Source organism: Cyanistes caeruleus, chromosome 8 (assembly GCF_971803275.1).
Source record: "Cyanistes caeruleus chromosome 8, bCyaCae1.hap1.1, whole genome shotgun sequence".
Taxonomy (NCBI): Eukaryota; Metazoa; Chordata; class Aves; order Passeriformes; family Paridae; genus Cyanistes; species Cyanistes caeruleus.
In genome coordinates, this window is record NC_141708.1 from 35728666 (window position 1) to 35742423 (window position 13758).

At 42.1% G+C, this 13758-nt stretch overlaps 1 protein-coding gene and 1 long non-coding RNA gene across 3 annotated transcripts in view; both read right to left on the reverse strand.

The window, feature by feature from the left end:
- The window catches only part of MCU (mitochondrial calcium uniporter), a 77485-nt gene that overhangs the window by 29271 nt on the left and 34456 nt on the right, over positions 1 to 13758 (reverse strand). The gene's annotated exons all lie outside the window — the stretch shown is intronic.
- LOC147652005 (uncharacterized) lies at positions 6754 to 12058 on the reverse strand. The gene is made up of 2 exons (XR_015289908.1): positions 10287 to 12058; positions 6754 to 10231 (listed from the first exon to the last, which is right to left on the reverse strand). It is a non-coding gene; the product is annotated as an uncharacterized LOC147652005 (long non-coding RNA).

Here is a 13758-nt window from a genome sequence, read left to right on the forward strand (position 1 = left end):
TATTTGGGCTGTGTCACAGATCAGGCAAGCTCTTGGGTTACATTTGCAGCTGTTTCCTCAGCTGTCAGCAGCCATCTGGGAATTCCTCATGGACAGCAGAGGCTCCCCTTGCCCTGCTGACCAGGTCCCCCCACCACACTCCTGATCTCAGCATCTTCAAAACACAGCTGGTGGCACCGCATACAGCACATCCCACTAACAGAAGCACATCAGTCACTCCTCCAACATCATCTTTCCAGAGAAAAATAGAGAAGCTAAAGCCTGCTCTTTGTAACTGTAGGACTGGGAAAGAGTTACAGGGTTAAAATGAAAGGTTTTGTCAAAGACTACCAGCTTGGGGTTAAAATTTTACTGAATCGTGCCTCTGCTAGTCATCAGCTTAAAGAATGACACATTTAAGAGCTGCACAGGGCAAACAAACTGCATTCCTGGGAGAGAAAGAAGGAATGGCTCAGCTGCAGTTCTCAGGAGCAAACTCACAGGTTCTCAGAAAACTCAGAAGCAGATTCACACCACCAGATTTGGTAGTAGAAAGTGAATACAAGAGACAAGGATCAAAACTGAATACCAAATGAATTTTTCAGTCACTAAATGCCAGCCACAGACTGGAAATCTGTTTCTGTACGGCCCTAAAGATATTCACTTGATCCTTAGCATTCCTTATGCTTCAGGATATTTTCAATGGGTCACAAGAAGACATGGAGGTGTCAGCCCCATCCCCTTACCCAGAGCACATGTGAGTGAAAGCGTGCAGCAAAGGAGCCCAGAACCCATCCTTTGGGAACAGGCAATGGATCTCAAGTAAGCCACTTCAGCATTCCTCTTCCACTGGCACATTCACACATGGCTCAGCAAGGGAAAAACCTCCTTTTCCCAGTTATTTTATTCATGTTAAGTTCTCCCTCTTCCCAGTTACCAACTGTATTTTAACATTTTACAACTGTAAGTCCAATTTACCAGGGGAAGGAAACCAAAACCTGCTTCCACTGTCCCAAGTTTGCAGTCACCTGTACTGTGTTACCAGCCTAGGGGAGCTCACAGGGGTGTTCCAAACCCCAGTACTGAGCACTGTGTGGTGCCCCTGACAGGCTTCCCCAGCATCCACCCTCCCCAGATATCCTTGCTCCCTGCATTTAATCACTTCTTGCTCTTTAGCACAATCTAGGGAAACTTCCATTTCCTTACAGCAGCAAGGCCAGGAAAAACATTTTACTGAACTGTGCAACCCTTCAGCAGCTTCTTGGCTCAGAGTTCATAAGAAAAGTTATCACTGGCTCATACAAAGATCTCTAATGCAGTTAAAATATTTCTGGCAGAGAAACAATTAAAAAAATGAAGTGTTTCAAATGCCTGGCTAAATTTGCTACAATAGATGAGAAAGGGCTTTCTAAGCAAGTTTATCCATGAGATCACTGCTTTGTAGTGTACAGCAAGAGCTCGATTAATCACGAAACTATTTACAAGGACTTGCCAAAAGAGAGGAATAACAGACCAGACCCTGCAGAACAACTCCCCAGCAGAGGCAACACACACACACTCTTCATCCTCCGGCATGAGGAGCTGCTCAAGACTGAACTCTGAATTGAAAACTGGTTTTTTTTCCTATTTAAGGAACAAGTGATGCAAACTGGCTGTGTCCTTTCTCAAGTGGTTGCTGCTTTATCCTCTGCACAGCACTCAAAGTACTCACTCAGTCCTTTCAAATGAAAGATTTCATGTAGGAAAGAACCAAAAGAGGTAGTTCAGGTACACAAGGAGTGATTTATCCATGTACCTCCACATAGGCAGCACTCTTCCTCCAGTCTAATAAACTTTATTCCTCCTTAGGAAGGGTCTGACACAGACATCAAAAGCACAAATAGATTGTCCAGCTCAAAGTGGGAAGCACACAGGTCAGAACACACTCTCCAGCTCCAAAACACCATTTTTATTTCTGTTGGGACCCCTGCAAAACAAACTTCCCTTTTATACTAAGGGTGAATTCCCAATGCTACCAGTTCTGAGTTTATTCCCCCAAGCTCCTCATATCCCCCTTGGCCATCCTACTCCCCACAGTGCAAGGATACACTGTTAACTTCAGTCAAACCCTCCAATATTTCAGTTCTGCTGCCAAAAATCCAAGTCTATAACTTCTGACATTCAACAGCCTTGCAGTATCAAAGTTTAGACAAGTCATCAGGGCAAGATTAAAAGGAACTGGGTTTTTTTTTAATATTGCCAGAAATGGAAAAAAAAAAAAAAGTGGTTTGTGGAAGAGACAACTTACAGTCTTCAAATATGAGTCTCTCTTGGTGAGCTCTGCCCTCAAACAGATGGGGTCAGTTTGATGCCTCAGTGCATGCCAGATCAATGCCATCCTAAACTTTGTGTCTCTTCAAGAAGTTATTTTCCAAATCTGCCTGGGAATTGTTTAAGCATTACACAGGCTGAAAAAAGGAATAAATCAAGCCTAACTATTGGAAACACAAGTAATTCATCTGGCAAGCTGAGAACAGAGAGACAACGGACCATGAATAATGCAAGAGGGGTGAGATCCAAAACATTCCGCTATGTCTATTACCTGCAGCCCGAAGTGGTGATAAAATACTTGATTAAATTGGAGAGCAAAAGCTGTTCAGCGCAATTACTGGATAAATATTTCAGAGCAATTTTTCTGTTCAACATTTGGAATCCCCCTGCCAAGCCTGCACTCCACCCAAGGACACGAGGGAAGGGTTTCCACAAGGACTTTCCCAGGCAAAAGCCTCAGAGGGTGAGAGAGGAGCATTCAGGCTCACAGAAACCCAGCTCAAATCGCTTTGCCACCTTGCAAACTGATTGTTTCAGGTGTAGCTTCAGATATTTGTTGAGAAAAACCTCACTAATTCTGCTTGTGGATGTAGGATTTTCAGTGCTGCTTTAGGAAAGGATCCTCCTCCTGTTCCTCCTTCCCCCCCCCGCCCTGTTTTAGCTGTTGAATAAAATCAGAGTTTAGGAAACAGATATCACAGACCATTTAACCTGCATTTGCCCACTCACTTCACCTCATCACTGAGCTATCCACAACCTTTCCAGAGAGCACCACAACACAACTGCCACCTGATAATGCCAAGGTAAATCACTTAAACCAGTTATGATCTGTGTTATTTCCATGCAATTTGTTCCACAGAGTGACTGGGCACAGAGTACTCTAAGCAACTCAAAATTCTGGGGGAAAAAACACTCTTAATCACCATTTGAACTCTAAGGGAGGAATTTTTCAGCAGCCAGAAGGGAAAAGAGCAAACCTTGTGGAAAGAAAGGCAGAACCTGGTGTGGGGATCAGCCTGTTCAGGTGTGATCATGGCATTATCAAGGCTTTGGGGATTTTCCCTGGAAGCCCTGTACCCCTGAGGAATGTCACAGCAATCCTCAGCCTGCATTTGGGAAAGGGAGGGGAGTTTGGTCACTAAAGCTCTGACAAAAAAGTAACTTTCATATTATTATTATCATCATTATTTCTTCACCCCATCTTTTCTCCCCAGCCCCAATGCTTGGGATATATCTGGAAAAAGGAAAAAACTCCAACCCCACATGAACTCAGGTGCCCTCAAAGGCATGACAAGCATGATAAAAAGGAAAATGTTCCAGAATTAAAAGCATAGAAAGGGATAAAGCTTCAGTGCAGGAGTTTGGGAGCAGCAATTGATGCTTGGGTCAAGGAGATCTCAGATTTAAACACTCAAGAGCAGAAAGGTAAGTTCTACCCACTTTTAACAAAGGAAAAAGTGAAAGTTTTTACTGAATTTAATCAAGCCTGGCAAAATCTCTTTCCCTATTCTTTCTAGCTGGGTTTAGCAACAGCGCAACAAAAATCAGTTTGGGGAAAGGGCAACTTCAAATCCAGGCCATTTCAAGAATATTGAGCTTCAGTAAGTCAAGCCACCAGGCAGGAAAACTCATTAAGAAAAGTCAGCTTTAAATACATTCACCATTTCTACTTCATTTCCCTGAAATGCCACTCATATGCAGCAATAGGGTTTCCCTGCACTTAGGTACACCCATAATCCTAACTCCCAGTTTATCTCTGAAAACACACAGCATGTCAATTGCTATGTATTCCACATACTTTCTGATTTATTTAAACCAAAGAGAATTGTAAAGAAGACATTTTTATGACTTCTTCTAACTGAAGTTGAAATATAAATCTCCAAGTCAAATGTAGGGTACTCAATAGATCAATACTCCAAACACATTATTCATAGCATTTAGGTTAAGAAATGTAAAGCTGCTGCTAACCAGCTATTTAATAATAAATAGACATAAAAATCCAGTAAATGTGGGCAAAAAACCTCACCAACAGGTACTTTTGAAGCTTCAAAAAGAAATCTGGACTGATGATCCTTGTGGGTGCCTTCCAAATCAGAATATCCTGTGAAATACTGGAGAGCTGATGTCACTTCCATGGAAGTGATAAAGAAGAAAAAACTATTTATGTTTATTTTCCATCAAGAATCAGGTCTGATAAAGACAACATGCAGAAAACAAATCGGTCTTTAGGCAACCTTATCACAAAATATTCAAAGCCTGACTTCAGATTTTGACAGTCAATATTTTCCATTTAGCTTTACCTGCCTTGTGATGATAAAAATTAAAATGAATGCCCACCCCTGGTTTTATTTCTGGGCAAGGACAAAGCCAGGCCCTGGGGAGATCTCATCCAAAATGCTCAAGGGAATTTCTGCCAGCGCTGTTGGCTCTGGGGGAGCACGAGGAGCCTGTGCCAGCCCAGGAGCTCTGCTCACCCAGCCCATGGCTAAGGCCACTCAAACAACCCAAATTCTTCCCAGCTTGGCATTGAACTGACAAATCCCTTCGAAGAGCTGTGGATCCTGTCAAGAGATGCCTCTGAAAAGCCTCTCTATATTACAGTGGTCTGCACATCAGTGAGTGGAGATGCACAAGCTGTTAACAAGCCAGACCTTGGGCTTTCTTTTGTAAAAATTAGTTATTTAATAACAGTTCTAGAAACTGAACCTCATGGATTTTTTGTCTTGGCAAGATAGAGATACAGAAATTCTGAGAGATACAGAAATTCTGAGAGACACAGAAATTCTTCAATTCCACCTGAAGGCACATGTGTTCAGACCTTATCTATGAACAAGCTGAAATTCCCTGGGGTTTTGTTTTGTTTTTTTCAAGCACAGAAGTCTTGCATTGTGGAAAATAAATCCAGCTGCTACACTGCAGGACAAGGAGGACGAGATGGGCTTGGTCTCTCCCAAAGGCTCAGAGCACTGAACATGAAGTGCTGCAGGGAAGCATTTCCTGAAGCAAGCTGACTCTCGACAGGTTTATTTTACAGGAACGCTGTTTGCCACAGGGAACAGCAAGGCATGTCAGGATCACAACCAGACTCTCACTGCCTCCAGCCCAAGTCCTGCTTTTAGCCCATACTGCTCCCAGGTTAAGAAACCAGCAACTCCTCCATCGTCTGGAGAAACCACAGCTCTTGGCTAATGCTGCTGTGGGCAGCGCTGGCCTCGTGTGGCAACGTTTTACACCCTTCCCAAATGTTACATCCAAAACCTCAGACTCTGCAAACCCCACCAAACTCTGCCTGTGGGAACTGCTCCTCCTTTGGCACCTTTATTACCACACCTGGTATGTCAGCATCATTTTGATCTTTACACAACCCACAGCCCTTCACACTAATTTTCAGGACACCTTGGAGCTCTGTGAGCTTAAGCAAGTGTGACACAGAATCTTGCCCAACACTGCAGCCAACAGGAAATCCGAGGAACCGACACCTCACCTCCCCTCTTGGGACTGCATTTTGAACAGGACTAAGCCTTGGCACTGCTGCATCCCTCTCTGAGTCTCTGCTGCCAGCAGGCACCATCCATCTCACACTGAAGTGCCTGCACAGCGTTCTCCCTCCAAAGAAGCTTTGGGGAGGAAGCTTCCCTGGAGCAGAGGATGCTAACAAAAGCAGACTGGATAAATCACAAGGTGCTGTTGCTATAAAAATGTCCCTTATTTTACTATCTGAATTAAGGAGACCCCAGACCATGCTGCCAGTGGCAGGGCCTGACTCCCAGCTCCTGCCCATGGTGGGGCTCTGATGTCCTCTGGTTTACTCAAGCTCATTCACTTTTCCTTTTTCCTGCAGGCTGTTATCAGCTAGATAAGGGAATCAATACAATGTGCTGCCACACAGCTGCTGCTTTTCCTGCTTGCAACTGAAAGATGAGAAACCACCCCTGCTTGCATTTGGGGTTTAATTCTAAACAGAAATTAATTCTAAACAGAAATTAAGGCCAGCACTGGTGGAACTTACCCTAATTAAACACCACAGCACTTGCCAGCAGATCTTTGCATCCACCCTTGCTCCCCTGTGAGAGCCTTGTAAGGATCACCAAAACTGGTGGTTGAAGCCTTTAAACTACAATTTAAAACAGCTAAGAAAAAACAAACCTTCAAATACTGTATTAAAGATTTAGAAGTATTCTCTTCTCCATGAATGGAGAGTTTCTCACGTAGATCTTCTAATTTTACTTTAATTTAGCAACTTTTAACTTCCAGGTGGAAATCGCCACAAGGCTGGGTCAGACCTTTGTATTCTCATTGCTTAGAGAAAACTAATAAATTATAAACACTCAAATTCAGGAAAAGCTCCACTAATTAATTCAGGGAGATGGGAGGAGTTAAACTCACCCTAGACACCAGGCAATACATCAGCACATAAGACACACAGACAAAATCTTTTTTTTTTTTTATGAGTCCCAATATCACTTTGTAATAAACTCAAGCTGTCAGCCAAATTCCGCTTTCCTCAGAAACATGCACACATTTTCTGTCAATGTCTAATTTAAGCCCTCCTTTAGGCAGGAGAAGGTTTCTCGATGCTGAATGAGCAGATCAAAATCCTAAGCACTGCAACAGCAGAGAAGCACCACCTTGAGCTTGCTTTTTCCCCCAAGTTTATGGTTAAAAGCACCCAAAATTAATGCCACAGTGTTCTCCTCCTCCTCCAGACCAAGTCCCTGCTGTTCAAAGGGCAGGAAATGCAAAACAGCTGTGTTTCACACCACACCTTGCCAGTAGGGAACACACCTCAAATCCATGCACAGCTCAAAATAACTGGAGTGGAATCCTTTGAAATCCAGTGCTGAGTGAGCCACCAGAGCTGAAACCATTTGTTACCATCACCAGTCTGCACACTGACTGTCCTAAACATTCCCCCCTAAATGTCACCCCAATGAAGCCTTCAGTGCTGTTCCATTTCCACAAGGGGGGTTTTACTTTGGGATACAAAACGTGACAGGTGCCCCCAGCTGCTTTTTAGATGCCAAATTTCTGGAGGAATGGTGTTTAAAGGCTCCAAACTCACACTGAGCTCAAAATAAGTGTAGAACACTTTTCAGGGCTTGCAGGACGAGCCAAGGACGTGTTTCTTCTGCCACACGCTGAGAGAAACACCATTAAAGCCAAACCTGGTAAGAAATTTTGATAAACTTCAACCTGGAAACAACAAATACAAAGCTCTGGCCAGCAGCTTTTTGCTACAGCTCCAGTAGCAGAGCCAGTGGAAAACCACACAAATATTGATGGTGAGAACCCTCCAGAGCTGAGTGTGAACATAGCTGGGCTTGGCAGAGTCACCAAGACCTAGGCTGGTATTCAAAACACCCAGAAATTGAGAAACACACAGAGAAACTGAACTAAAATCTCAATATATTCTGTACAAGTTAGTTAGAAAACAGTCTCACACTAACTGTGACACTTCTGAAGTAATTGCTCAGTGCAGATGCTGTAATTTGCTAGTGATACTGATTGATTCCTGCAAGCTCTCTGACACTCAGATTTGTGTTTCAGGCAGTCTTAAATCACACACCATCATATTTCATCAGCAGAGAACAGGGCTGAAGTACTGAGCTGCCAGCTCAGCAGAGAGTTACAGAAAAATAATTTAATCTCTGCTACACATCATCAATAATGCACAGCCAACAGAGAAAGCCATGTTAACATAGAGATGGGCAATAATCTAATTATCAGTGACCTTTTTTTTCTCTTGCACTGCCTACAGGTCAAAACGTTTGAGTGGCTTTGAAAGGAGAGAGAACAGTCAAAAATGGCTGTTTGGGGAAATCCCTACATCTAATAATGGCTTTAACCAGCCCAGTGGCTCTGACTCAAAGTGAAGAGTGCTCCGTGGCTGCTGTGAATACAAACGAAGGGATTTCCAGTTTGCAGGGAAGCAAATCCTCGAAATTAAACACCTCCCTTCTCCACAGCTCCCACCCAAGACAATTAATGCTCCGGGACAGGAACTCCAATGGAATTGTTTCTGAATTCATTGATCAAACCAACCAGGCTGACAGCATCTGCTCCAGCCTCCTCATCCCATATGCAAATCCCTCTTTTAAAGAAGGCAAAGCTACTCGTCAGCAAGGCTCTCACTACTGCAAATTCTGCAACTCCAGCGTGCCCAGAAAGTGCAATCCTCTCTTTTGACATTATTTTAAAAGGGGGGGTGTCTTAGAGACCCCAAGAACCCAATGGGGACAATGGGGAATTAAGTTTGTGACAACCTTGCCTCAGGAGCCTCAAGGTTATTGAGCAGAGCATCAGCAGCAGAAGGTACCCACAGGGAACCCGGAGATTCCCTGGCTGCATCATGATGATGATGATGATAATGATGGCTCTCCTGCTAAGCCACAAGGAATCCCAGCTCCTTGTCGATCTGTTTGGAAATTCTCTCCCAGAAGAACTACGTAGCTCTAAGAGCAAAATCCACAGAGCAGCAGGGAATGAGCAAATAGAAGAGAGTGTTGACAAAGCAGTCGGGCGACTCGGGACTGCAACAACTCACCCAACCCAGAAGGATGCAGAAATTCTTCACACAGAAGCAGTTTCTGTATTTGTATGGCATAGGTGGATGTGGAAAAATTAACCTGGAATTATTAACCCTTCAAGATCCCCTGCACTCACTCATCTCGCTAAACAAATAATTCTTCCCGTGAAGGAGATGTTATTTCCTTATGTGCATGACAGATTTGCATTAAAACTGAGTTACTCCTGCAGAAATCACTCTGCTAAATGCTTCTACTGTAGCTATTGCTGCAGAACAGAATCCTTGTGATTGTTCTAAGAATTCATTCTTTTTTAGTCTGGAGTACCTGTCAATGGAACATCATCTATCCAGTGTACTGGCTGGAACTAATTACACAGACCACATTAAAGACGTGGGATTTCCACCCCCCCCCTCCTTGTTCCAACATATATCTTGTCCTTGAAAAAAAATAAAATAGTCAAGCTTGAGAAATAAGAGTGGTTTTAACTACATCCAGAAACTGGGATGGGTGGACAAAGCACTTTAGTTCTGAAACACAAACAGGGATTTTCATTAGAAAAATAAACCTTAGACACCACAATCTTTATACTGAAAAGGAAAGCTCTTGGAGATTTTTCAACACTCATGCTCCCTGAGAATCACATTTTTCCAACAAGAGGTTTAAACAAGCATTACTATTCCTACAGATGCTGTTCCACTAAGGAGTGCCCGAGACTTACACCGGAATTCCCTGGGCAGGGAAGGAGCTGTGTGTGTCCCAGACCATGAGCTCAGCTCCAGGCAGAGCATGGCAACACCACAGGATCACACTGTAATAAATAGAATTGATTAGTGCTAACTAAATTGTAACTGTTATTAAAGTTATTATTAGAAGCAATCAAAAGAATCAGTGTTATGAGGCAGATGCACCCCTTCACAGGTATTACATGTTAAAATTGAGGTACAGGATGTAGTCTGGAAGATAAGTGATGTCCCAAGATGAAAATGGCCTTGAATGGACAAAATTAGAACGACTTTAGGCATTGGGCCTAAAATTCATTAAATGTAAGACTAATTACTAGAGTTACATAACACTTAGTACACACATGCAAACCTGTAAGGTTAGCCAAAGGACAATGAGGAAGAGGAGAAGCCTTTGCCAAAACACCACCAAAAGAAGACTGAAGACCCCCTGACAACAAGTGAGGCATGGGCCATGAAGAATAGTGACAGAAAGTCAGAAAAATCAGAAATAGGAGGAAACTTACAGGAAACATTAATGAATATATGTATAAGCATACAGTATATAAGTTTATCTTGAAGTGCTTTGTTTTTTTACGTGAGACAGGGTGGGGAACCCCCTCCATACCCTGGTGGGTTTTGCTTGTGCTTTAATCATAATTACTGGCAGATTATATATATAAATTGTATTTTTTGCTAAATTGTATTCTTTTATTAAATTGTATTCTTTTACTAAACTGCATTCTTTTACTAAACTGCATTCTTTTACTAAACTGCATTCTTTTATACCAAATTACAATTCAATTTACTAAATTGTATTCATTTTTAATTAAACTGCTGTTAACTCAAGGGACCTAGCTGTCAAAATTCTAATTTCATTTATAACAGCATCGACTGCTCCTTCCTGTGTAGCAACAAACTACTCTGCAAGTAATTCCTTCTGTATTAACACTTGATATTTATTTGAGCTACATCTCTGTTTCCACTAAGTGCCAGCAGGTAAGAGTTTATGTTTACGGAACAACAACACTTTCACAAACACAAAACTGGGAAGTGGAGGTTTCCCACCCCTGCACACCACTCGTTCCTGTAAATTTTTTGAAGCACACCAACATTCTTTCACATCAGGATTTGGCTCCATTTCTGAAGCTCAGAGCAATATGCACTCCTGCCCAAACTGGCAGCTCCACCACAGACAGTACCTAAATGACACACTGAATTTTTAGGACTGAAGCTTTTGTTGCAGATGTTGTGAGTGTTCACACTCCAACCACAGAGCTCGGCACCTCTCGAGCAGTTAGAGGGAAGGAAAATGAGAATGCAGCTTCTCAGCCCTACTGCAGCCACAGCCCAGTGCTACAGGAAGGGGAGGGGTGAAATGAAGTTTAAATGAAGGTCAACATTTGGACTGGGAGTTATTTCAATAAACTCATCTAAAAAATCAGCCTTCAGCTGCAGCCAAAACACAAAAGTGTATTTTCCAATTTAAACTTGGTTGTTTATTACACACAGGCATATTCTGCTGAGTGTAATTATCCAATATCCTGTTATATGTTCCATTTTATGAACACCCAGGGAGAACGGCGGGACACTGATAAATGAGTAAAACTGATAAATGCATACACGTTTTGGAGACCACACACACAAAACAAATCACTTGGGAGGCAGCAAAGGAGTAGAAGATTTCTAATCCCTCTTCCCAAGAAATAATGTGTCCCCTTTAGTGAAAAATTCATGTTCACAGTATCAGTGAGTAAGAAAAATGCATATGCTCCACGATGAGATCATTTCTGTCTTTAATCAGAGGAAAAGTAAACACACTCCTGCCCTTCCTTTCCCCCAGGGATCTGCTATGTGATTTCCCTAAAGCCAGCAGCTCCCAGGCTGGGGGATCACACTTCCAACAGTGCCCTTCATCTGTGCCAGAGGGATATCAACAGCACTGGTATAAGTGCATATTATGTTATTGGATTTTCACAAATATTATAATGAATGTTATGTATAAGGTTAGAAAACTTTGTTGTACTGATACAGTTTCTTTTATTTCTGTTATTGATGAAATTTAGAAATAGTGGTATAATACAGATATATGTTAGGTTATAACATGGTATTAAAGCACAAACTACTTTTTGTTTATATAACCCAGGGACTGAAAAGACAGTCAAGAGACCCCCCTGCATTCTTAAAATTATCTTGTCCTCCAAGATCTCCAAGAGAAGGATTTATTACATCCTTATTGGAGGGTGGAAAACCCAGAGGCACCATGAAGATGGATCTATTGGGAAGGGGGCAAGGTAAAAACTGAACAAAGGAGCATCAAAAACTTAAGAAGAATGTCTGAATATACATCAGAATTTATGGATATGTAGTAAGGTTCTGTTTTTAAGGGACAATCCTTTGTCAGTGAGGTGTGCTCTCTTGGCTGAATGCAGAGACACCCGGCCACATCTGTATACTTTACTTTATTCTTATCTCCTAAATCTCTTTTTAAATTTTTTAATTCTATATAAAAATATGCAAACCTCTTTTTTCACAGCATGAAAGGAGAGGGGAAAGAGCCTGGATTTTACTCCAAAGGTTGTGGCAGGCAGCAAACCTCCCTGAGTGACAGCACACATTAAATATCTCCCTGAGCAACACCACATATACACATGGCAATTTCCCCAGCTTTGCTTACAAGTTGTTCTCAGTGCTCTGGCACGTTCACCACCGAGCTTTAGAGCACGTAAAGAGTGTGAAAAACGAGGTTCATGTATTTTTTAATAGAATTTAAAAGTTTAATAAAAAGACAATTTAGAGATAAGAATAAAGTACATAAATAGGGCTGGGTGTCTCTGCATTCAGCCAAGAGAGCACACCTTACTGACAAAGGATTGTCCCTTAAAAACAGAACCCTACTACATATCCATAAATTCCCATACATATTCAGACATTCTTCTTAAGTTTTTGAGGCTCCTTTGGTTCAGTTTTTACCTTGCCCCCTTCCCAATAGATCCATCTTCATGGTGCCTCTGGGTTTTCCACCCTCCAATAAGGATGCAATAAATCCTTCTCTTGGAGATCTTGGAGGACAAGATAATTTTAAGAATGCAGGGAGGTCTCTGACTGTCTTTTCAGTCTCTGGGTTATATAAACAAGAAGTAGTTTGTGCTTTAATATCATGTTATAACCTAACATGTATCTGCATTATACAACTATTTCTAAATTTCATCAATAACAGAAATAAAATAAACTATATTAGTACAACAAAATTTTCTAACCTTATACATAACATTCATTATAATATTTGCAAAAAGCCAATAACATAATATGCACTCATAACAAGAGTTATAAGCTCACAGTTTCACTCCCACTTGGACAGCAGCGAGCCAGGCTTTCGCTTTACGGTTTTCTTCTGGAAGAGCAGGCAGAAATAAACTGATTTGCAAGCTCAGAGCAACCAGCAATCAAAAGGTTTTATTGAAGTTCTCAACTCAGTCCTACCTGGCTGCCTACAAATGAAAACATACCCCCTTCTCTTGTGTGGTGAAAATGGTGAAGAGAGAAGCAGGAGATTCCCAAGCCTCGGGACACAATGTTCCAGTTTTCAGCTGTGTGAAAAGGGGAAATGCAAGCTGCAGCCTCTTGTGACATCTAATAAAATGCTATCTTCCTCATTTTTTTTTTCAGGATTGCCTCTGAGGGAGAAGTTCATTTAGAGAATCACCTGCTTTTTCAGCTTCTAATTTTAATAGTCATTTAGAAAATCTGCATTGGTACTGAACAACCTGAATCCCACCAGCTTAACAAACACACAGCCACAGCCCCTGCAGCACAACACTCTATTAACTTCACAGAGCTCACTCTTCACCCCTAGAAGTGTTCCCAACAGTCTGCCTGGCACAAAACACTGGATTTCCCATCAGGGAGAGGGAAAAATCCACATTCATTATTTGCAGTCCACGCTGTTCCTGCTGTAATTGCCTCTGTTAACAATTACATGCACCACAGTTTAGAACTTGGTTTTATCCTCAATTTACAGCTCTTCAGGAAGGAGAGGCAGGTGGGATGGAGAAAAAAAAAGAGATCCCAGGACACCTTCCCTACCTGAGCAGGAACCCTCATGCCATAGGTGATGGACCTCAAGGCTGTGCTGCTCCTTCTCATCCCAGTGGGATGAGATCAGTGCTGGAAAAAAAAAAGCTTTTTGCTTCGCAGAGAAACCCAGAGAAATATTTCAGTCA